Here is a 26,519-nt window from a genome sequence, read left to right as displayed (position 1 = left end):
GGTGCTGGACACTTTTTATCTAAGGCCTGTAGAAAGGCTTGTCTTCTGTTTAACTCAGAATTTAGGTTTAGCTAAGGAAAGAAGCCTGCTTAGGAAATCTATTATAAGTTTTTAATATTAATAATTATGATCTAGTAAAAGAATTATTAGATTAATAATCTCTCATTTCTTTTTGACAAATATTCCAAGTTTTCAAGACTGATACTAACTCTGCAATGCAGGAGACTGAAAGTGATGACAAAAAAATAAAAGGGTGTTTTGGTTTTTGTATGCCCAATGGATACTGTATAATAATAAATGACACTATGTCAATTTATATTTAAATTATCACTAATTGTGTTTCCATCTCAAAAAAACAAGTATTTTAATGACCACTTGCTTCTGCTATTGAAGTGTTTTGTAGAGCTGAATCATTTCAGTATATTGCTTCTGTTTCCATTTTATGGAGTTTGTTTGTGTTTAACTGACAGCTCTAACCTAGAGATGTGTTTGAAAGTTGCTGTTCTCAGATTGATTGATGTGTAAATATCCTATGATACTTTCTACACAAATGTGTGAAGTTTTATTTAGGATAGAGCTGTATAAGTCGGGAAGAATGAAATCTATGTTAAGTTAGCATAATTACAGAATCAGTGGAGGGGTTTAAAAATAGGTAGTCTCAGATGGTATTGACAAAGGTAATTAAAACATTACAAGAGTAATGATAAAAACCATTTGTTATGCTGCTCTCCTGTAATGCTTCAGGCTTAATGTTTTACAATCAAAACACTAGTTTAGGGCCTGGAAACCTCACTGTGATGGAAACTACTTGTCTGCTACAGAAATTGAAGAAATTTTCTTAGTCTCCTCTAAATATATACATTCATAAATAAATACACTATTTCAAAGATACCTGTTTGCGAACCTGATATGCTTAACCATTCATAGCAATGTTGCATTTTTGGAACACGTACTGTGGTAAAGTGAGTGTGTTAATAAAAAGTGAGCTTTTAATAGCTGCCCATGTATATAGTTTTAACATTAGCAGCAAATAAGTATGAAGGGAATGTTATGCTGGTTTCCGTATCTCACTACATGGATGTTCTTGTGTGAAAGTATTGGTAACCACCTGTTGCCATGAAGGTCTGCAGGTGGTACCATAAGCAGATACATCCTTCTCAGTGTGTTAGGCAGAGCATTGCCAGCACATGATGGGAGGTGATCCTTCCCCTGCTCAGCCCTGGTGAGGCACGGTACCCAGTGCTGGGCTCCCAGGATAAGAGAGGCATGAACATGTAGGAGGGAGTCCAGCACAGGGCCACAAAGATGAATAACATCTTGGAGCATCCATCATCCAAGGAGAGGTGGAGAGCTAGGCCTATTTGGTCTGGAGAAGAGAAGGCTCAGGGAGATCTTAAATGTGTATGAATACCTGTTGACAGGGCTGTGAAGGAGACAGATGCAGTGTTAACCGGTGAGTGGACAAAGGCAATGGGTGCAAACTGAAGTACAGGATCGTCTGTATAATGATAAGAAAAAACTTTTTACCATGAGTGTTGTGAAACACTGGAACAGGGTGCCCACAGAGGCTGCTGAATCTCCATCCCTGGAGGTACTCAAAGTGAATGTGGGTCAGAGCAGCCTGCTGTAGCTGCCCCTGCTCTGAGCAGGGGATTGGACTAGACATTCTCCAGAGGTCACTCGCCTCAGCATCTCTGTGATTCTGTTTTAGTCAGAGAACTCCAGAATTGCAGGAGAATTTGGCTGTATTTTCTGTACAGATAATTTTTTTTTTCTTTTTAAGCAATGTTGATTATACCTCAAGTTTTCCATGGATTGGGAGGATTTCTCTGTGCGGAGAAGAAACCTCTTCTGTTTTGTTTTGGTTTTGTTTTTGTTTTTTTTTTCTTTTTCAGGCAGGTGAATTTATCTTTTCAGGGATGAAAGTTTTACAAAGGATGCTTTTATCCAATTTGGCAGTCTGAACGTATAATTGAGGCAACATCATTGGTAGAGTCACTTATGAGAAACTAAAATTCTGTTAGCTGCCTAGAGAGAGGGAATGAATGTTCCTGTTTCACTGCTCTGCTGCTGAGGCGAATTCCCATGTGAAACAAAAGTGGATATTTGAAGTGTCAAGAGTGTGCAAGTTAACAGTACATGGGTTAAAGTACATTAGAGATTACCTTGTCAGAAAGATTACCTTGTAAAAGGTAAATGTGAATATTTGCTATCTCCTCCTACTGACTTGCTCTGTACATACTAAAGTGACTACTGCTTGCTAGGCACCTCACTCCACTCTCAAACAAAGCTCCTTTGTGTGGAGGCAGGCTTTGTGTATGCTCATGCAAGGGAAATATAAAAGCCTTGGAAGATCATGTCAGGATAAAAGACACATCACCAGATGCCATGCTTCTGAACCAGACAGCTGAACTGGGACAGATTCTCACTGCAGCAGGCGGTCTTCAGCCAGAGTTACAAGCCCAGTTCCTGAGTATGATCTTCATTTACCAATTTCTTCTGCCCTTCTCTAAGTCTTCTTGGAAAACTCTAATCCTTATAGCAGAGATCCTAAGCAGAAACAGAAACAGCAGAGACAGGACAAGCTACATTGTATGTCTGAAGTGTCCATGCAGGAGGCGCAGCTGGAGATGGGGAAGGGATGTATAGGGGTCATACAGTCAAGCCTTTTTCTCAGAGTAGGACGTTTGCTGTCACTAAATCAAAACAGCCGCAACTTGGTCTAGCAGTCTTACAGACCCCCAAGGGGGGTGGTTCTGAATCCACTCTGGATAACCTGTTGTTCTGGTGCACTGCCTTCCTAGTGTCCCATCAATGCGCGGCGTGAGTGTACATTTGTAGAACACATCTCAAAAAAAAAAGTAAGCTTTCATTATTCTTACATCTCTTTCATGAAGATGAGTGGCAGTACTGTTAGTGTAACCACAACCAAGCAGTTGTTAGTGTGAATAGCTCATGTTTTGGCAATTCACTGTAACTTACCTGGCACTTAAGTCCCCACGTGGACAGGTCTGAAGTTCCAATTCCCAAGATCATTCTGCACCTGCTAGATTTTATAATTAGTGGAAGTATGTATTTTCTTTAGAATTAGATTCCAAAAAGCTGGAAGACCAAGCTAAGTAGAGCTTATTGTGCATTGTCACAGAATGATGGAATTAGCATGAATTTTTAGAAAAATATTTGGAACAATTTTGCTTAATTTGATGGCGGGACACATAAGTAGGTTTAAAGCATGCTGGAAATACTTATGTACAGTCTATAAAATTACTCAGCTTTTGAAAGATCTTGATACATACAGTAAACAAAACAAGGTTATCACATCGTGTTCCTTTTTTTTTTTTGAACAAAAAGGCTCTAGGCAGTTATGGTTTATGTCAAACCATTTTTTGTATAAAAATACTGTTATAAAGGAAATACCAGTATAACAGTACAATCTATGGACTAATTGTGGAAAAAAGTTCCTGATTTAAATTACTTTGAGATTGTGTAAGTATAGAACATATAGAATCACAGAAAAACATAGGCATGTGTCTGCATTTTCCGTGTGACCTCCCTCTTGATAGAGACTGCAATTAGCTTGCACTTCAGCCTTCTCTTTCTCAGGTTAAACTAGGCAGCTCTGACCTTTCATCATGTCATATGTTTCAGCCCTCAAGCTGTCCTGTTGGACCTCTGCTGCACTCTCTCCACTTTGTTAATACATCGCTGTACTGACAGGCTTGACACAGAAAATGCAGTATTCAAGATGCAGTATCACAAGTGCTGAGTACAGAAGAATTATCACTTCCCTTGATCTGCTATAGGGAACAAGCAGGGAAATGAGAGCTCTGTTTTGAAGGCATCAAGAATATTGGGGAACTAAAAACACTCAGAACTACTCTGTTTAAAAAAATAAGCAAAGTGTGCTGTTGAAAACAACTCTACAAGCATAGATTCGTAAATACAAGAAACACATTACTGAATTTTATGTAGCTCCTGAATAACTGTGTCAAAATCTTTATATAGAGATAGCTTTTATTTTAGAACAGTGAAGCCCTAGCACTGCTAAAGCAGTAGCAGTTCTGCTTCTGACCAGGATGAAAGTAGCATCAAGCACCAAAGTATTTAATCAGGGGGACAAAAAAAAAAAAAAAAAATAATAAAAGTCATGCCTTTTTCCCAAATTAGCAGCATCACTTGAGAGTGTCAGCCAGTGAGTTTGTAGTCAGCTTAAGTGCAATCTATTCTGTAGTGAAATCAGACTTATCAACCGTGACGGTCATGTGTACTCATAGGGGTCACATCATTACGTGGGGGGGGGCACATTGCGTGAAAGATGTTAAAGTACAGGGATACTGATAGTATGATGGTTTGCTTCTGAAAATCTGAACTGTCTGGGTTACTTGGGAAGAGAAAAGATGCTTTGTTCTCATTCTTGGCTCTTGAAACAGCAATAACAGGGTCTGTCCCCAGTGTTTGTGTAGTGGTGTGGTGGTGGTGGACAGCACGGAGGGTCTGAGGAGGAGAGAGCAAACCCTGGTCTCTAAACTCACTCCACATTCTTGGTGCTGACTCATTCAGAAAGTTAGATTTGGCTCCCCAGCTGGATTATTTTTGGCTACTGCAGTTGATATTTGAGGTTTATTTTTATGTATTACTAATTTCTATGAAACTGAGAGCAAGAATGGTGTCATTGTGAGGAACTGTGCCTGAATGTTACAGTAAGAAAAGAACCTGCAGACTGTATGCAGTATTGTTAATTATGCTTTTTAAGATTCTGTTAGCATTCATCCGATTTCTTTATAGTAACGAATATCAAACCAGCAGTTAATTACAGCGGTACCATTTTTGTTCCTCACCTCATTATCTCTGTCTTGTACTCTGATTTTGCACGGCTCCTGGCTCCCCAGCCGCAGGCCTGGCAGCACGGTGCGAGCCCAGCGCCAGCAGTGCCGTCGGCACAGGAATAGAATGGCAGATGGCAGCAGGCACTATTTATAGCTTTGGCCAAACTGGCTGAGGTGAACACTGCTGAAATAGTCTGTCAGGATTGTTTTCAGCTATTAGGGGTCTGAGAATACAATTGGGGGCGAGGGACGGGGAAGAGAGAGGAATTTGCATTCCTCAGAAGCACCCTGGAAATGCTGAAGTCTCACTGAGCATTGATTTCTGCATTTTCTAAGCAGTGGAAGCTATTTTTTTCCTCCTGATTTCTGCCCTGTCTTCACTGGACACCCTGCAAGCCTTCCAAATACAGTCTTCTTCACGGCTTTGTGGCATGGTTGAGGCTGAGCTGGAAGAATTTATTGTTCTGTGGAAGTTGTGCTGCCATGGCAACTCAGGCACACAGAATTTTAATTGCAAGGCGCAATATATGTTTATGAAAATAATAAAAATGCTATCAGGGATGTTTTTATTATATTAGCAGTATCATTTATGCTATGATTCTCATTCTTACTTTTTTGCACAAAAGGAGTTTGGTGGGGCAGGGTTGTTAAAAATTACTAATCTTGCTGTTTTCACCATGGAGTTTGGGGGTCTGTTTGGTTTTTAAGTCAGATCAGATGAAACATTGCTTTTGCAGTTTGTAATCTAGCAATGCATTGTTGATGTGAGGTTTGATGGCATTTGTATCAGAAGCTGCAAATAGTATTTCATACCAAAGCAGTGTAACTTGTGCAGTCAAATGCATGCAGTCGTGAAAATCCAGGCTTCAAGCTGATGGGAGTCTGTGAGAATTAAAAATAAGGAGAGGTTATCTTAAGTTTTGTATTATGCAGGAAAAGTTACCTTTTTGGTGTCGTGCGAGTATTTGCCAGGTGCTCAGTCTGGCACCTGTGCTGCAGTGCCAGTGCAGCGTGTGACAGAGCCTCCTTCTTCCCTCTGTGCATTGTGCAGGACAGCCATGTTTTCAGAGAATAATGTAGAACTGGAGACACGGTGCTGTTGATAACTTGAAATGGAGGCGTAATGCACTGTGCGTAATCTGTGCTGGAGGTGAATTTCCTTACTTCATTTTATTGGCAATATTCATCTGTTGTATGGTTTTGTTATTTTGTTTTTTACTCCAAGCTATGTACTGTCTTCTAGTGAGTAGTTAATGTAGTTTGTTATGAAGTATTTTATATTTTTATTCTTAAAAGAATTAAAGGCAACCCAATAAAAATACAGGCATTGAGTTTTTAATTGAGTGCAGCACTGATGTAGTGATCTAGACATGCTAAGTCTGCTTAGTTATTCCACATGTTTTCCTTGTTTCTCTCTGACCCTCAAGCATGAAGAGTTTAATGCTGTAGCTGCTAGTAAAGTGAAATGTCGTCTAAGCCATTACCATGATTTTTGCTGGGTATGTGCAATATATGAATTTAAATGCTAATGAGTCGATTTTATTTAAAGTGTGTTGCCTTGCAAAGTTTCTTTAAAAATAACAAAACTGAGCAAGGCTTCTTCCTTTAAAGATTAATAGTGTGTGATACCAATTAAACTTCATACTGGGACAGGACATCTACCTGCAATTCAACTGTATCTGTATTTTTTATCATTTGCTACCAGCTTTCTCAGGTGTTTACAAAATACTACCTCTATTATGATACATTGTACTTTCAATGTGCTGGCTTAATGATTTCATTGCTGTGTGATCGCTTTCAAATGGATGGGAAAACAAAAATACATTCTGCTCATTAAAGGGTTGTGTACCAAGTTCAACTTCATTAGTTTTGATTAGGACTGAGTCGGTGCCATCTGTGCTGTCAGTATTGTACATCTTTCACAGAAAAGATGAGAGATTTGAAATCCCGTTCTCTCATGGTGTATTGCCCTCTTACTTTTTGTGGTTTTGTACAAAATTAACTTGGCTGGATGCCATTTCTTTGTAGCTGAGCTTCTTATCTTTGGCTTTGGTTACTTGGCAGTGAAGTATTTGGGCCAAATTTTAATCTTATGTGCCCGACTGGTTACCGTGTAATTTTTATTTTTTTTTTTTTTTAAAGCTTCAAGTGTGTTGCTTTCAATGCCTTTTCAAAAATAATAAAACCCGCAGTATGTTATCACTATGTTCAGAAATACATGAAATACATTTAAGACTATTTAAAGGAAGAAAATAAACCAGCATTGATTGTAGAAATGCAGAGAGCGTTCTTGAGTAGAGAGCTAACCAGTGAAAGAAGAGTTGTTACGGGGAGCACTGGGTGAAGGTAGGAGGCACTTAAAACTCATTACCAACTTACAGTAGATGTCATCAGCTACCAAGAGTCAGGCAAAACCCATGTCTTTATTGTTTACAGATAACCATTCCTACAGTGCTTCATAAGATGAAATTCCTTGGATTTTTTCTTTCTTTCTTTCTTTCTTTAATTAATTAATTGATAGAAGTGAATGTAACAGATACATTCTGGGAGATTTTGTGCCAGACCTACTAATGAATCATGCCAGGTCCTTCCTGAGCTCTCATTTTGGCAAGCAGTTTTTGTGCTAAGTGTCTTTTTCCAGTGCTTTCAGTTGCAAAGATCCTTAAACTTTGTCCTACATGAAATATTATGTGGCACAGAAACTGCTGCTTTTTGCAAAGCTGATAGATAGAGAGTTCCTTGATAGCTTAAGCTGACCTAAATTGGGGTGGCTGCAGTCCTGACCTCTCGCCTTCCCTGACTGATTGTTCTCACCTCCTCTGCTTTTCCATTGCCACTGGAGCTCATGTGAGCAGCCAGGAAGAGACATCAGGGAGCTGACCTGGATGGAAATGAATGATACATTTTCCTCTGGGGTAGCTGTGGCCCAGGTTAGTTCAGCATATGATCAGGTAAGTGGTGGTACTGGCTTAAGGGAGTGATGTAGATGCATAGCTAAAAGGAGGAGCAGCACAAGGCTGTGGCAGCCTTAAGCCACATACAGCGATTACTATGTGCTATAATGTTGTGATACAATGTTTTAGGAATAGATGGCTGATTGAGGTAGAAGTTAACTTGCCGTTTCACTTGAAGTGATGTTTGATCCCCTTAATTTCAAATAGGATTATAATTTCTTTTTAAGGTTAAAATATCATTGCTTGGCCTCACAAAATTAGTTCTGAAGCTTAAAACGCACCTCTGCAACTTATTGACCCTAGTTTTTGTGAGTGGCCATGCACATTGGAGATGCATGATTTTCCATAATGGCAATTATACTGTTGTAAAGGAAAAGATTACTTTTCATCATTCATGTTACAGACATGCCCTTTGAGGTCTTGAAAGATTTTAGTAGTTTTGCTGACAAAAAGTAACAGCAGAACCCAGGCAATTTCTTTAGTGACTTCAGTCATCCCTTGGTGCTCTCTCTAATGTTACAGACTTCTTAAAATGTGAGCTTTAGACAATTCCTTGATTCAAAGAATGCTGTTAGTTCCATTTTATTTTGGCTAGCTGGAATAAGTCCCTTACTTGGCTTTCTCCCTTTCTCTTTGAAGAGATGGGTGGTGACTTGCTTTGCCCATCTCATGTGCTCACAGTGCTCAAGCTGTAATTGTTGCCTGTTCATTAGCAAGAGATTCTCTTCTGTCCCTTTTACAGAACCAGCTGTAAAATAAGTAATAAGCCTAACAAAGCATGAAGAATTATTGGCCTGCAAATTAACAGTTAAATACCTAAGGGTTTGGTGTTTTTGGTTTCTTTGGTTTGTGGTGGTTTTTTTTTTTTCCTCCCAAACATCCAGAAATACATGCTTGTCTTCCTAAAAAAACTCTGCAACATCATTGATGTGTTTCTTAGTAATCCACTAGGAAATAAGTGTGAAAAATATCTTTGAAAGATGCATTTGCTTTGCACCTGCAGTAAGAATAATGCACTGCAGTCTGTATTTAAAATGTCTGTTCAGTGTACTTTGAATGTAATGTTTTTGTGTCAGTTATCAGTTTTATATTAGTTCCTGGAGACTGAGACGTCTGCCAACTCTAAATACCATACCTGGTTTACTGCTTCACCCCGTAATCATCCTAGTGTCAGTGATGAGTGGGAATGTTACCTTAACACATACTAGTGTAGTCTGTGAATGTTTTCTTCCTTATTTTTCTTCCTTATTTTTGTTCAGAGGTTTCCCAGTACTGCTTATTTCTCTCTTGCAAGGTTTCTCCCATCATTCTGTGAATTATTGATGAGGTCTGCTCTTGGAGCATTTGTTCATAATGAATAATTTCAAAGACAAATAAAAGACCCCTCTGCAAATTTAATATATTGCCCTTTTTATGTGTTATATTGCTTTCTTGGAATGGTGCACCAGGAAAAATAATTCAAAGCAAAAGCTATTTTGTTTGAAGTTTTATTCATTATGTCTATTTCTTCTTATGAAGCTGCAATATGTGACATATCTAGGATGACTAAGAATGATAGGCAATTATGTGATTTGCAAATGGAATGACAAATACCTCTTGTAACTTAGTATTCTGTATATTAGCATTTTGGGTTTATATGTTAAAGGACATAAAAGCAAGAGAGGGTAGGTCAGGAACAATTACAAGAAATTCTATGCTTAAAAGTAAAAAAGCTTAGTTTAATAAATAGTCACAAAAAATAATACTTTGATAATGTGCCTTTTTTAACTTTAAATTATGATTGGCTTATTTTCCCTACAAAAAGTAGTATTTTCTCACGAATGTACTTACAATCTAAAGTATGTTTAGATTAATTATATGATGGGCCTGAGAATTTGGAAGAATCAGTGCTATCAGATTTCAGTCCATTTTCTTATAAACCAAAGTTTTGATTCATGTATCATGATAGGTTGTTTTTTCATCTTTGTAGCTCAACCTAAAGTGTGCTTCATGGAGGAAGGGATAACCATTAGGTCAGCTGAGAAATATGCTGAGTTGACATGCCTCCTGGACATCATGAGCCAGCAATTTTTGTGCATGTTTTCAGAAGAAAGGTGGAAGCACCATCTGCCCTTTTCTGGGTTCAAGTTGTCTTTGAGGCTGAAATCAGGAGTACTAAATATGTAGCGTCCCCTTTTTTTCACTTTCTGCCCACCACTTTGATTTGTAATGAGCACTTCAAATATTAAAGTATATGACATGCCATAAGGTAATTTAAGAATTGCAATCGTGATGTTTTAGATCTGGTAGATCCCTGGAGTTTTTTTTTGTTTGTTTGCTTTTTTTTTTTTAATTTTTCTATCACCCAGATTTCTCTTTTTTATATGTAACTGACCCTGCTTCTTAGATTGGGCAGAACTTTTAGGTAATTTTTCTACTTCTTGCTTTACAACAGCAAATATAGCTGAAGGAGAAATGTAGAGATAATTTTAAATATGTCTTCAGGCTGAACTTCTCTATTTTGTCTTTTTTTTTCCTGTAACACAAAACGCGGCTGAAATAAAAATAGCGGTCTGTGAACTCTAATGTTTGTTGTTAACTACTGATTGAGCCACTGTCACACTGCATTGGTTCTTAAGGCCAACAATGTACAGAGAGATTTAATGGGGTTACAGTGTTAGATAAAAGCTTTTGCAGTGTAAACCTGGCATTATCTGTTAAATGACTAGCCTACTCTGGGACACATATTGTAATTTGTTTATTTGAATTTTCATTATTATTAAGATACTGTAGGTTTTTGATGACTTTGAAAAAAAATTATGCATTAAGTCAAACACTTTTGCAATCTTTGAAGATAAAATATTTACTGATTAAGATAAAACTTGGGGAAAATGGTAGCTGTCATGTAGAAGAGGACTAAGCAGAACAAAGGTGTGAGAGACTCCAGGTGCTTCCTGCACTCACATTCTTTGTTCTGCTTGTAAATAGCAATCTATGTTCATGCTTACTGATTCTTTACACAAAAAGTTGCAGGTATTTAATGGAAAACTTGTACCATATTCTATTTAGACTTAGATCTGGTTTTACGTATTTCTGTTGTGTTTTCAATCTTTTATATTCTATCTTGATAGACATCTCTATCGTGGGATATTAATGTCTTCCCTCTGCTTAATCTGTCTGTGAGAGCCTGTAACCCACTTGTCTGTAACAGCAAATTCAGTTTTTGGTCTTGATCTTGAGAACATGAAAGTGCTGATAAGACTCAATAATGCTAATGTCCTGATCAATGTTTGTTCTGGCTGTTAAGATAATTAGTTTAGTTTTCGTAAGAATAAAGTAATTTAGATTGAATTACTAGATTAGGTACACCTGCCTTTTGGCTCATAGTTGTAAAGCAGTCTGGGGAGTTTTACAGTTCCAAAATCCACATTGAGACTGTTCACCATAATGCTGCCCTGTGCTAGTTAGAATATCCCAAAAGATACGTGGGTCTTTCTTCCACTAAGCTGGTCCTTTGACTGGTAGAACTGTTTGTTGGTTTGTTTACATTGTTTATATTTGTCAGCAATAAGAATAACTCTTGTAAAGTAGTTTTGTCCTTATGGTTCAGTCCTTAACTTTCCTGTTGGGAAATGAATGTATTTGAGAAGCATGTGATGTTCTTCGGGACTTCATCCTCTGACCATGCTGTATGCTCCTTGAAAGTGATGATATACTCATTCCTACAAACCTATATGGCATTTAGTTTTAAAACAGTAATAAATTGCTTTTTACCTTCTAGATTGAACTTCCTATGTTGAAAATTGTAAAACATGGATGAATTTTTATGAGCGAAGTGGTCCAAAGTAATATAGGCTTTTAGTCTGTAAGCCCATAGATACCTAAGAGGCTGTGAATTATTCCAGAAGGAACACCGTCTTAAAATAGAAAAAAATATAAAGAGAATGTGACTGATAAATATTACCTACATGGAAATATGGATGTTACAGATAAATGAATGGAAATGGATGTATAAATGAATGTGTGTTGTTACAGAAATGTAGATGCAAAAGTAATAAGAAGCTATCTTTATTTGCAGTATTCCCTTTTACGCATTTATATACTTCTAAGTAGATCTTTTGATTAATATTTCTTTCAGTTTGCAAGTTAACAATTGTAAATATTGGTAAATGTGGCAAATATGCTATTAAAACACTGTAAGTGTAAAGCGTAAGTGTGCCAAGGTCAAATAGGGAAGGAATTTCGCATTGTAACCAGATGAGATCTGAAAGTGTCTATTAAGAAATGTGATGGTGAAGTATAATGGAAGATATATAATGCTTGTCAGAAAAAGTAATGAAAACGGCCTGAACATTTGTTATTCATATTCTTTTTGGTCATACCTGTAAGTATCCAGATTAGAAAGTAATACAGTGCATACAGTGTATTTTTCAGTCTCACTTTCTGTCTGTGGTAATTAAGTAATTATTGTGTATAGATAAGCAGTAATATACAAAAAAGTCACTATCCACTTAAGTCCAAAGTAGATAAGCAATTTTAAGAAGTTCTCTTAAAGATCTACCATTAGCTGTATATTGTAGGAGTTAAAGAATACTTGAAACACTAGAATTGTTTTAATAGTCAAGTATATGCTTATAATACTCAGAAAGGAAAATAATCCTTTCACCTATCTAATAGCTATAACTAGCTTTTATGAAGTTCCATAGCCTGCATAGAATAAAACTAACTTGGATTTTCTTTCAAACTGTTTTTCATTTATTTAAATGAAGGTAAGCTATTTGGTTTATAGCTTCCTTTTATAAGTTAATGAGAACTAAATACTATCTACCTGGTACTTCTCTCTTGTCTCCCATCCTGTATGTATCTTGTTTTGTTCCTTCTTAGTCCTCTCCATTTCACCACCTCTTCTTGTCTTCGTTTCTGTCCCTTCTTTTTAATTCTGTTTCCCTTTCTCCTGCTTTAGATTTTAATCTCTCCTGTATATCATTCCCTGCTTGCTGCTCATTGTCTTTTGTACAGTGAGAGTCTGACAGAACTTTTTTCTACAGTGCTGTGGTTTAAGTCCAGCTGGTAACTCAGTACCACACAGCTGCTCTCTCACCTTCTTCTTCCCCTTTCCCTGGGTAAAGGGAGAGAGGAGAATTGAAAGAATGTAAAACCCACAGGTTGAGATAAGAACAGTTTAATAACTAAAGAACAATATAATACTACTACTACTACTAACAAGGATAATGGAAATAACAAGGGGAGAGAATATAAAACTAAAAGGAGAAAGGAAAAGAAAACGATAAACACAAGTGATGCACAATGCAATCGCTCACCACCTGCTGACTGATACCCAGACAGTTCCCAAGCAGCAATTGGCCCCTTCTGGGTAACCCCCCAGTTTATATCCTGAGCATGACATGCTGTGGTATGGAACGCCTCTTTGGCTAGTTTAGGTCAGGTGTCCTGTCTCTGCTCCCTCACGTCTTCTTGTGCCCCTCGTCACTGGCAGAGCATGAGACTGAAAAGTCCTTGGTCAGGGTAAGCATTACTTAGCAACAACTAAAACATCAGTGTATTATTAGCATTATTCTCAGACTAAAGCCAAAACACAGCACTGCTTCAGCTACTAAGAAGAAAATCTAAGCCTGAAATGAGGACAACCATTTTGCTGTTGACCAGCCTGTTGTAAGTACGTTTGTAAAGTACTCAAGCTCATTTAACCACAAGTTGGAGCCTCTTCTTCATTTCAGGCAAATATACATATAATGAAATAACAAAATTTCACTAAAAGTATTTTGTCTGGAAAGCTGACAGTTAAAAAAGGAGGAGGAAAAGCTAAATCAAGATTACCCCTTCACTGTAACCTTGTCACTATATGTTGTCCTTCATTATGCAGCAGAAATGTGCTTGCAGTTGCACAGCTCTGGGGGATACCTTTGCAGATAGCAGCTTTAACTTGATCTGTCTTGATTTATAAGGAGTGATTTTTGTTGGCAGTTTTGAGAAGGCCTCAGAATACCCAAATACCTTTCTTTCCAGCCAGGCTTGCTGAGCCCTGTGGGAGGTACCTTTTGTTTCTTTCCAGTTTTCTGTCATACCTGATTACAGGATGCCTGTTTTGTTACTGCTTCTGCCAGTATGTTTTCAGGTGTTCTTAGAGGTGAAAAGGATATGGTGACATGGGAGTTTAATTTTCCAGGGCTTTTTTGTAGGTGGGTTTTGGGCTTTGGCAAGGCTTTGCAGTAAAACTTTGTGCGTGAGAATTAACTGTGTATACAATCTTACCTTAAAAACGAGGAAGTAGTTTTCTTTCTGTTAAATGTAATTATCTAGTAACATGGTAAACAAATCCTCCAAGCTATCAAATTGTGACCCTTGAAAAAGACTCATAAGAAAATACACTTCAGTCCAGCTGTGGAGTGTTGGCTTGGTGTGGTGGTGGTTAAACGTCACCAGTTACTTACATGTTACATGGCTGCTGGCTTTTAATGTAGACCTTAACATAGCTGAGTAACAGAACTCAGCCGTGTTACGACTACAAGTGCATGGTAGGTACTTCTGTAGCACCTGCCATGTAGTGTTAAAACCAAGTGCTGTCTCATAGTACTTTTTTCAGAAATATCCCTTATATGAAGGGGTTATAGTCTCTGTGGTTTGTTTTCATTTTATCATTATAGCTTTGTTTTATTCTTCCATGCCTTAGTGTTTATATAGAATTGAGTTAATTGCATCTTTTGATAATGAAATAAGCTGTCTTCATGTGTCTCATGGTTATTCCTTGCTTCTTATGGGATAGGAGATCATTGATTTTCCTATTTGTATTGCTCACTTAGAATTAACATATTTAAACAGTTTCACTTTTGTCATGGAGAGTGTATTCACAGACATTGACAGAAATTTTGTTCATATGTTACTTCTGAAAACAAAGGCATTCAGTAAAAGATCATTATGAAATAACGGTTTTATCTGTAAACTCAGATAACCTTTCCATCATAATCAGCATAATTGGAATAACTAAACTTTAATCATGAAATAATAGGTGGATATAGGCTCCCTTGGTTTCTTACGAGGAGAGAGAACAGCTGAAATATCCCTGATATCTGCTTAGTCCTATACAGTGCCTATATGAAATGCTTGCAAAATGTTTAGGTACACTAAAAAGTAGTATATAAAAAACTGGTAATATCTGAAATTAAGGTTTTTTTTGTGCATTGTGCTCTCCTTGCCCTGCCTGGTCTTTTTTGTTATGACCCATATGTGACCAGATAAATACTTCCTAAGGTCAGTACTGTATTGATCTGAATCTTAGGAGGCGCTGAATCTGAAGTGAATTTCAGTTTTCAAACAAAAAGAATAAACTATATCAATATACAAAAGCAAAAATTGAGCTTCTTTTGAGCATTTGCACACAGTCTCATAGGTCCCAATTACATGCATTGCTCTATAGCATCGCCCTTACTTTGTCATATGCAGTGGTTACACTGTTGTCTCTCAGCTGGGAAGAGTGGGAATTCAGGGCTTATGCTGGATTGAGAAATCACTGTAAATGCTGGTTTTGCTTGAGAATTAGAGGCACAGTTAGAATGAGCTAGTTTGCATACTGGTTTCTAGCACCCTAGATGCTGACCGGCCAGAATGCAGCTTTGCAGAAAAGGACCTGAGGGTCTGGAGGACACCAATTTGAACAGAAGACAGCCTTGGGCCCTTGATGTGTAGAAGACCAGTGGTATGACAGAATTAATTTATCTTGGAAAAGACCTTCCTCCTGCATTAGGAGATGGTTTGATGGCAGGTTGAGGGAGGGGAGCCTTCCCTGCTGCTTAGCACTGATGAGTCCACACCTGGAGTATTGGGGTCTAGTTCATACTTTACGAGAGAGACATGGACATACTGAAAAGGTCCAGTGAAGGGCCTAAGAAGGTGAAGGGACTAGAGCATCATTCCTATGAGGAAAGGTTGAGAGCTGGAACTGTTCAGCCTGAAGCTAAGAAAATTCAGTGGATCTTATCTATGTGTACAAATACCTAAAGGGAGGCTATAAAGAAGACAGTCAGGCTCCTCCGCAGTGATGCCCAGTGAGAGAAGCAGAGACAATGGACACAAAGGAGGCTCCATTTGAACATAAGGAGAAACTGTGAGGGTGAGCACTGTTAGAGACATTCAAGAGCCATCTGGACATGGTCTTGGGTGACCAGCTCTAGGTCGCCGTGCTTGAGCAGGTAGGTTAGACCAGATGGTGTCTGGACATCCCTTCCCACCTCAAAGATTTGTGATTCCCTTCCAGTATTTTTCCTCATTCATTTGTCTAAAATTGTATTAAAGACTTCTAGTAATAAGCTGAGATACTGATGACTTACTACTATTGATGACTAGGCAGCTTCTGCTTAAACTTAATTTTAGGTATGTGTAGTACTGTTAGGTGAACGTGCTGTGTTCCTTCTACATGTAAGTGCGAGAAGATCTGAGGGAGCAGTTAAGTGAGATGTCTAGTCTCCCTGCATCAGCATCTTTAAATTGCATATGTCTACGAATCATTTTGCAGCAAATTCCAGAGCTGCATTCGCAGTACACACCACCTGTAGTGGCAGTGGTGATTGCTCAGCAGAGACCTGGATAACTGCAATTCCAGTGACTGCCTTCAGTGCTCAGAAGGATCCAGTGAGGACATGTACATCATGTTGTCCAAATTGTAGATAAATAGAACTTAAAATTATTTAAAAAACAGCAACAAAATAGAACAAAACGTTAAAGGCAATGATATACTAGCCTTATATAACTTCCTTTAGTTTACAGAATCACAAAATTGCTAGGGTTGGAAGGGATCTTTGGAGATCATCTAGTCCAACCCTGCTGCAAAGACAGGGCCACCTAGAGCAGGTTACACAGGAATGTGTCTAGACAGGTTTTGTATGTCTCCAGAGAGAGACACTCCATGACCCTCATAGGCAGCCTGTTCCAGTGCTTTGCCACCCTCAGTGTAAAGTTCTTCCTCATGTTAAGGTGAAACTTCTTATGTTATAGTTTACGGCCATTGCTCCTTGTCCTGTCACTGGGCACAACTGAAAAGAGTATCTCATTCTCTTAGCACCTGTCTTTGAGGTATTTATAGGCATTTATGAGATCACCTGTCAGTCTTCTCCAGACTGAACAGGTCAGCTCCCACTATCTCTCCTCATAAGAAAGATGCTCCATTTCCCTGATCATCCTCAAAGCCCTCTGAAGGACCATCTCCTGTAGCTCCTTGTCTTTCTTGTATTGAGGAGCCAGAACTGGACACAGTACTCCAGATGTGGCCTCACAAGGGTCGAATAGAGGGAGTGAATCACCTCCCTCAACCTGCTGCCAACATTCCTTACAGTGCACCCTGGGATGTCGTTAGCCCTCAGGATGCAAGTATAATGTGGTGTCTCCATAATTACTTCTGTGTTAGGTATAAAAGTGCTTGACGCACATTAATTGCTTATTTGTGGATATTACCACTCCAGATTTACCAATGAAGGACTTGACGGTCAGAAGCAATACACACTATGCAGTTTACCCACAGCTGCATCAGGTTCTGACAGAGGCAGGCATGAAAACTCTGTGCTTGTATTTCTGTCCTTTTCCCTAATCATTTGTCTGACCTTCATCTTCTGTAATGTACTGTTTCCTCAGGATGAAGCAAGGACTTTAAGATCTTGTCAAAAAGTGATTTTGGTCTTACATGCTTCCAAGGAGCCAGGCTCTTTGGTCTTACAGTCTGATGTCAATGCTGAGTGATACAAAGGGCTGTCAAGTCAACAAACTAACCAGATTTTTGGATTTCTTGTATAAAGAATAGAGTAGGTTATAATGAGCTGCTTGTTCTTAATAGTTCTGGAAGGACATGGAACTGTTGGAACAAGTCCAGAGGAGGGCCATGAGGATGATCAGGGGACTGGAGCACCTCCCGTATGAAGATAGGCTGAGAAAGTTGGGGCTGTTCAGCCTGAAGAAGAGAAGGCTGCGTGGAGACCTCATAGCAGCCTTCCAGTATCTGAAGAGGGCCTATAGGGATGCTGGAGAGGGACTCTTCATTAGGGACTGTAGTGATAGGACAGGGGGTAACGGGTTAAAACTTAAACAGGGGAAGTTTAGATTGGATATAAGGAGGAAATTCTTTCCTGTTAGGGTGGTGAGGTACTGGAATAGGTTGCCCAGGAAGGTTATGAATGCTCCATCCCTGGCAGTGTTCAAGACCAGGTTGAACAAGGCCTTGGGTGATATGGTTTAGTGTGAGGTGTCCCTGCCCACGGCAGGGGGGTTGGAACTAGGTGATCTTAAGGTCCTTTCCAACCCTAACTATTCTATGATTCTGTGAGCGGTCCAAAAAAGTACATGCTTCTAAAGAACATAGTGTCTTCACAGTAAAGAAAATGTAGAGGTAGTGTTTTCACATCAAGTGTTAAATCCTCCAAGATATCAAGTGTCTGCTTGCATAATTATAGCTGTTGTCAGGAAGCAGATTTGGGAGGTAACTGACTTGTCGTTTTTTACTTATTGTAAACATTACAGCTGACATAGGTCTTGCTGAAGTGTTTCTTTCTGGATTATTGCAAGTACTCCATTGTTTAAGAAAATGAGGAACAGGCATTTCCTTTTTGAAGAAATAGTCTGTGCAATTCAAGAACTTCAAGCTTAAGAAGCTTTTTAAAATCAATATATTGGCAAATGTTTTTGTGCATTGTGCTGCAAGGCATTTCCTCCTTGTTAAAAATCAGCATGATGGAACCAGATAAACTTCCTTGACATTACAGCATTTTTCATTTTATTAACATTTTGGCAGCAGCGAGCAATACATATGCGGAAGGTTAGGGTGTGCTAGGAGGCTCTGTGTAGTTACGAATTTTGTTAGAGTTCTTTCTTAGACCTGGAGTCACTCAACTTGGAAAAGTCAAGAAACTCTGGAAAGCAACACTTTCTTAATCTTAAATGGACCTGTTACACTGATGGTGTCTTTTGATTGCAAAAGTACGTTTAATTTCAGAATTCTTAAAAATGTGTTAAAAGAAATGCTGGTTAGACAGACATCTTACTTGGTCAGTGATGCTGCAGGAAAGTAATCTTTTAAGACCTAGGTTTTTAGTGAAGTTTGCTTTATGCAGATTTTTTAAAATTTTTTTTAAGCGGTAACTGTTCTTATTTTTTATGCTTCTTGTAGTCAAGATTTGTAGGCACTTGTTTAAATTGAACTAAGTTTTTTTAGCACCATCAATTGCAGTAGATAAATAGGAGTCAAGGATTCAGGTATACCACCTTTTCCATTTCCTGTAAACAGTTTGCTATGAGCTTTCCACAGTCATCTGATATTGGTACAGTTAAGTATTGTTTGTTGGAAGCAGGCCTTACCTTTCCAGTTGCTTCTGTAAATTACCCAGTGAGTTGGTGGTAGAGTCGGAAATATCTGAATTTCAAATTTTAGATTAATCACAAGAACATTTTTTCCAACTGTTGCAAATACAGTTGTGTGTCTAAAAAAGGAGACATAATCAGAAACCTAATATAAAAATCAGCAAACCAGAAGGAACTTGGACAAAATTAATTTGCTGCATACATAAATCTGTGGGTTACCTTTTTACTTGTCTGTTTGTAAGATAGAACCTATAGACATTTCAGAGGAAAAAGATGACAATGAGTAAACTGAACAACTTGCTTTTTACTTAGTCTAATATAGATCTTCATGTCCCCTGGAGAGGCCAACCTTCCTAAATAACAGCTGTTAAAAAGAGGAGCAAACCCAAGACAAAATCTAGTGCTAAAAAAATTCTTTCCAACCTTTAACAGAAGAATGCTGGATATCTGTTAATGATCACATTACTCAAATGAAGCCCCCAGTATAATATATTAGAAATTAAAATAATATCTACAAACAAGTTGTACATTGCCCTTCATACCAACTATGCATCATACAGGAAAAAACCCAAACCAGCAAACCCCATTAGCCGGTGTACCTATCTCTTGTGGAAGATCAGGGAGCTTTCAAGATTAAGTGTTTTAAGAGTAACTCTGAATTTACAGCATAGCATAGCATGCCAATGGCAAAACATTGAGCTTGATGCATTCAAAAGTTGATCTCTTGCCCAGCAGCACAAACAGCGATTTAATTCTGACAACATCTTCCACAAAGGATATGGTAGAGTAAGGAGAATAAATTATGTATCTGTAGCAGTCAAGAGAGGGAGGGTGTACAGAATAAGGAAGAGAAGGAAAAAAAAACCTGAAGATAGTAAAGGTCATGGATATTTTTTGTTTTTCAGAACATGAGCTTGCATGCAGAATTGATCAGTTTGTGTCTGATCTAGTTTTGCTGTGATTTTTTTATAGAAAAATGTCATCTCCTCTGTTGCTGATTGATGGCTCAACCCTCTTAAATTCTGAGCTGTTTCTTCCTTACCTCTGTGACTGCTACAGTATCACTTTCTTTATTATAGCTACATAAGGAATAGTATTTACACATGTATCTTTATTTTTCTAGTACTACCTTTTTGTTCTGTGTAGTCTTAAAGAATCTTGGAGTTGTCCTTTGCGGTGGCCCAAGTCTACCTCGTCTAGCATCTTGTAGCTGAAAACTCTCAGCACCAGCCTCTGGGAGGGTTAAAAACCTCATGCTGGCCAATTGGTCAATGTGTCCTCATCAGGGCTGCTCTTCCTTCCAAATAGTTTTAGGATTGAAGTGGTAAAAGAAATGCAATGACAACCTTTCAAGATGAACCTTGTTCCCCATTTCCTTGCCACTCATATGAGTGGTCATGTAAATAATAGAACAGTTCAAAACACCTCTTGGCCAATCCAGTCCCAGTTGTACTGTATCTATAAAAGGATTTGAGTCCCATCCCACAAGGTGTTCAACAATTAGAGAACTGGGTATTTAGAAGTGATGGGTGATTTTGTGTTTCTAGTTTAAAAATGAGCATGTTGTAGATGCTTTTCTAAGGACCCTGTCTTGGAATTCTCAAAATTTGAGGCTTGAGCAGCTGCCTGCCACCTTGTCAAACACAGCTTGAGAAGAATGGGACATAATTTGGTAAAAGATGTCTTCTTCCTTGGGTAGACTATGTTAGTAACCTGAAACTTTACACTGATAGGCGAAGAGAGCCTTTGACACTAAATTTATATCCAAGCTTGACCTGCCAGAAGCCCAGGACTGCTGAGATTTAAACTATTGATTTGGCCCCATGTCCAGAAGGACTGTTGTTTGTTTCTGCTTGTAGAAAGCACTTTTGCCCAAGCAGCAATAAATACAGCTCATAGTGAGCCAGAATACGCAAAGTTCAGTTGACTAGTGTATTAACTGAACTAACATAAATACTATGCTCGCTTTAAACATATTGATATGTAAGTGAAAAAAAAAGTCTCTAAAGAATAGTCCCCTGCTGTTTTCTCTGTTTCTGTTTCTCTGTTAATTAGTACTCTTTGAGTATTAATGTGCTTTCAGCTGAATAAAAGCTGATGATGACTGAAAGAAAATCTGTTCGTAGAAAAGAGCTGAACTGCAAGGTATATATTACAAAAAGGCTGCAGAAGAGTCGGGCATACACCAAGCATCTTTTACTCAATGTTTTTAAAAGGAAGAGCTATTGGTGTTTTCCCAAATACTGATTGGTATGGAACATGAGATTTTTTTCGATCACACATTCTGCTTGGAGGGCTGTAATGTGTATGGAAAATGATGAGGGGAAAGGGGCTGATGATGTCTATCTATATGCTGGCACAATGTGATGGCAGGTTTTGCTGAAAACTTGAGATTGGGAGGTCATCATTAATAATGAGTGTCAAAGCTACATGCCTCTTACACAGATCATTTAAAACCTGTACTGACTGACCTCATCTATTTTGTGCATTTTTTATTTGCTGCCTATTTGTAATTGTATTTTAGAGAATTTAAAGTTATGGTTTATACTCCTTTATGTACTTGTGTGGAAATGTACAGAACCACAAAGAACTTTCAGGAACAAAATAAACAATATGCAAAAATCCATTCCTTCAGTAAAATGCTTAGGATACTGAAACAATATCGCAATGTCTAATAATGTGCACTTGGCAAGTCAATATTAAAATTTACAGCTTTTCAGAATAGAGAGGCATGGATTTATTGAGGGTACTTCTAACTCCCACTATTAGCAGGTGGTGTGTTTCCACATCATATGTCTGTGGCTAAACAAGAGCGATGAACACCTGTGGCAGCAGGAGTTTTTTATTTCTATAAAATGCATAGAAAAGTTTCAATATCTAATTGTGAAGGAGCATGACACATCAGATTTCCAGGGCATGGTAGTTTTAGGTGTTGTTGAAAGTCCCTTTTGAATTTATCCATTCCCTCCCCTTTACCCCTTGCATTCTTACTTTCCTTGGTACTTTGGCTATATCTTAGCTACTGAAAAGGTGGAGCAGTGGCAGGACAATTTGATGCAAAATCAGCTGTTTAAACTTCACCAGAGATGCAAACTTTTAAAATGGGCCCAGTCAGATGAACTTGTACTGAGTTTCAGTACATACAGATCATACTGTTTTCATATGTAAAGGTGTGTGATAAAACCAGACTTGAAGGAGTTTAAGATTAGATATAAGCTTCTGGAAATTAAGGACAATGTGAAAATTGGTTACTCATATGCATAATGATGCAGTCTTGATCATGCATAATTCTGTGGTTTTGGGTTGTCTTCTTCCCAGGATCTCTGCCTTGTTATGTACAGAATAATAGAGTTTATCTAATTATCAGCTTTTTTTTTTTTTCCCTTTTTCTTTTTTTTTTTTTCTTTTTTCTTTCTTTCTTCTCCCTTAACTGTTTTCATTGTGTAACCCTATGCCTTACTATAAACCACACAGATCAAGATTTGAGGGTGAAGGTATTTTCCTGTTCAGTTTTTCTGCAAGACTCATTGCTACAGTATTTCAGTGCTTCAGATGTTAATTGATTTTCATAACACCCTACTGAGATTGGGAATTATTATTAACCAGGGAAATGGAGCACAAGGAGATTGAGGTCAGAAGTACTACTCAATTTGAATGCCAGGCTTGAGGCACTTGTGACCCGTTTTTTCTGGGTTGTTTTTTTTTTGTTTAGTATGCGCATAAAACTCTTGAATTCACTTAATTGCAACTGTAAGTGATCCTGCATTTCTCCATATTGAGTCAACAGCTGTAATACAGGTAACTGTATAGTAAGGAAAACTCAGGTAACTACTCATGGAGTTCTTTGCATAGGTGATGTGTCTGGTTTTGTGTAAATAATATTGGGCAGTAGTGGGGAAAGGATCTCAGTCTTAACACAGCACTGAGATTTTATGCCCCAAGAGATTTTTCTTTCTTAAAACATTCTTCTGTCTCATACCATACTTACTCTTGAGTTCTTGCCACAAAGGAAGCAAGGCTCTACCTACAGGAGTCTCTTCTGCTCCCTAACGATAATTCATCACCAGAATGATGATACGACAACAAATGAGTAGAGGTTGTTTTTTTTTTGGAGTGTGTGTAAAATGTTATTAGTTAAAAAATAATACCTGATGTATGTGGATAAAGACTGCCGTATATTTTTCAATTTTGAGTGCCTTTGTGCCCTTAGTTTTCTTTTGTCATTTATTTGATAGAAACAGTTCTCTGTTCTCTTCTGTATTTCTATGTTAGTCTGCCTTCTGGCATTAAACATCCATATTCAGCAGCATCTTAATAGCTGACAATGGCAGCAATGTTAAGGAGTTAGTATTCCAATACAGTTGCTTCACAATTGCAGACGTTCAGTTGTTTTAGAAGTGAGATGACTGAAAGCAGAGAGCTTGCTCAGTAGGATGTCAGCTGTCATATAGTTGACATACGAGGATAATTCTTTTCCTCAGTAGAACATTGTTTCTCTGAGTTGGCAGCACAAAAATGATTATCAGAAGTATTAGAACGCTGAATGCTTTGAAAGCCATTTCACGTTAACTTTTTTTCACAATAAATTAACTAATCATGACTTTCTGAAGAACAAAAGTCCTCTGAAAACCTAAATTAGGATAACTGTAAACTCATCTGCTGTGGTTCTTCTGAGAACAGTGCCATCAACAAACTCAATCTGGAAAAAGGTAGAAACATAGCCAATTTTTTAAAAAATATTTAAGAAGTAATTCTGCATAGATTTTCACTCTAGATCGATTTCGTGTTTATTGTATTTCAGGTGGATGTTGTCTTTTGAGAAGGAGTTAATTCTCCTGTGTTTCAGCTAAATATCATTTTGAATCCATTTAATTGTTTTTCTTCAGTTTTTTAAACGCATCTGTTGTTACTAACACTGAATGAAGACTCTGCTTCAGGCTCCTTTTAACTCAGTAAAAGTTAATTTGCATTTAATAATAAAATTTAATTTAATTTACATTTAATGCATTTAATCTTTGCATCTTTGCATTTAATAATTTACACATATCTTTGGTCCTACCTCAGACATCTGCTTTGTCAACTTCTGTATGCTCAGTTGTACACTGGCCTCTCAGTTAAAGACAGAAGTACAGGGAAGTCAAATACAATCTCCCAGCTTGACAGAAAAGTGATATATATGTGCTGGATGTGGTGGTCTGCCTGTAACTCTCTTTAAAATGCCTGGGTCTTTTCAAATTTGTGCTGAAGAATTAACGTAACAGATATTGATAATGAACTCTGTAACTGCCCTATACCAGTAGATCTTAAATGCTGTTTAAGGCATTTCTTCACAGTGTAACTAAGTTGTCAGATCAATCTGAGAGGAAGACTGCAGTTATTTAATCTCTCTTGTGTTTGCAAGCCATGTAAATGAAAATGTTCATTAAAGAAGTCTAATTAGAGAACTGCTTCTTATTATTTTTTTATTATTATTCTGTGTTTTGTTGCATGTGATTTAGACTGCTGTTAGTTTTGGTTGCATAATAAAAACATCACCTCTGTTTGTGGGTTTTCCTTTTTGTAGTACGGAACAATATGCCTGGTATGTTGCAAATACAGATCAAATTGTTTTCTAAAGATGTTGTACTGAAGATGTTATTGTGAAGCAAAAGGAAAGCAACAGATGAGATCACTGAAAATTAAGACACTGTAAATGGATAAGTTAATGACAGCAAAGATTCAGAGAAGTTGTGAACTTTAGGGAGAGATTTGTGAGGGGAAAAAAGAGGAAGACTTCTTTGTGCAAAACTGGAAGATTGTGCCAGGTGCAGAGAGGATGGGGAGAAAAGAAGAAGCCATAGTTTAGCATGGATGGTGGAAAAAATGGAAGGAAATGAGAACACAGATGAGAAGATAACTAGATTTGATAAAAAAAAGAATAGAAGATAACTAGGTTTGATGAAAAAAAGACCACCCCATTTTTTTTTATTTTTTTTTTTTTACTTGAGATACTCAGTAGAATGCCGTTACAAAACATATTGAAGTAATGTTTATGCGCATTATGACTTTAGCTATTTTGTAGCTGCCATTAAAGTGAGTGGAGAAATATAATGATGGGTTTTGATCTTTGGGGTAGCCTGATATAACCCAGGGTAATGTCTTTGTGTGTATTTGTTATGGATGGGCTCAAAAGGAAACTGTACTTAGTAATTGCTGTGAACTTCTGGCTAAGCCCCTGCAGGCAGCTGTGTTGCTGTATGAGAAGAAATTTTTTACAATGAGGGTGGTAAAATACTGGCACAGGTTGCCCAGAGAGGCTGTGGGTGCTCCATCCCTGGGGACATTCAAGGCCAAGCTGGATGTGGTTCTGGGCAACCTGATTTGGTTGAACATGTCCCTGCTCATTGCAGGGGGTTGGACCAGATGACCTTTGAAGGTCCCTTCCAACCCAGACTGTTCTGTGATTCTATGGCATAGGCTCACTGTAGAGTCTTTATGGCATTAGGAAACCAGCTAAATTTGGGAGTTTCCCAACTGCTGACTCCAGCAGGTGTAAAGCTTTGTTATAGAGAGTCGTGGATTACAAACTGCACTCTGAGGATTTGAAAGCTTTTGTGTAATATTTTATTTTCTAACTAAAGGTATGCAGTATTGTAAGCAATTGCTTCTTTGTCTATAGCATTAGGTATGTCTAGGGAACATGATATGTCAGTTGCCTAATTGTGGGTATTTGATGTAATTTTAGCTGCCTTTGTATATTAAGATCATCCGCATGGAGCTTTGCAGACGTGATGCAGCCTTTGCAGCAGCCTTGTATCCTTCTGCAGTAGCAGCTGCTTACCAGGCAAGATAATCATCAGGCTTCTAAAATGGCATCTGACACCAGTGTTTAAGCACCTGAACTTGTCCTTGGTTGCTAGTCAATGTAAAAATATAATTGAATTTGAGATGGTAGCAGGGAAATATAGGGGATTCATCTGAAAGTATAATGTTTTCTGGTACTTCCTCTCTTTTTTGTTCTTTTGAAGACCAGTTAATGGTGAACATTGAATGTTCCTATGTAATAGTTCTGATTTGTAATTAACACGTTTTTTATGGCAGACTGATATACGTTTTAAATTGATACTTCTGAGCTTGCAGGAGAGAGACAGTCTAATTTTTTTTTTATTTTTTCTTTTACTCCCTGAGATACAGTAAGCATATGTCCTATGGTAAAAATGCACCTGCAATTGGATAACTAGCAATTTCCTATGAGTTTTAAAGTTAAACTGTAAGCCTAAAGGACAAGAAAACATGCCATGTCGCTCTTGTTAAACTGTCAAATTATTACTGCATATGAGACTGGAGGATTTTCAGTTTCATGTCAAAGCATTTTTGGAGGATGAGTCAGTAAAGCAGTTATCTAATTTATCCACGTTGACTG

At 37.9% G+C, this 26,519-nt stretch overlaps 1 protein-coding gene across 4 annotated transcripts in view; it reads left to right on the top strand.

Moving 5' to 3' along the window:
- The window catches only part of RABGAP1L (RAB GTPase activating protein 1 like), a 242,294-nt gene that overhangs the window by 103,925 nt on the left and 111,850 nt on the right, over nt 1-26,519 (top strand). The gene's annotated exons all lie outside the window — the stretch shown is intronic.

This window comes from Pezoporus occidentalis, unplaced genomic scaffold, assembly GCF_034315485.1.
Source record: "Pezoporus occidentalis ecotype Australia unplaced genomic scaffold, CSIRO_AGI_Poc_V1 ctg76, whole genome shotgun sequence".
Lineage (NCBI taxonomy): Eukaryota > Metazoa > Chordata > Aves > Psittaciformes > Psittacidae > Pezoporus > Pezoporus occidentalis.
Note: the sequence above shows the minus strand (reverse complement) of the source record. Positions and strands in the feature narration are given on the sequence as shown.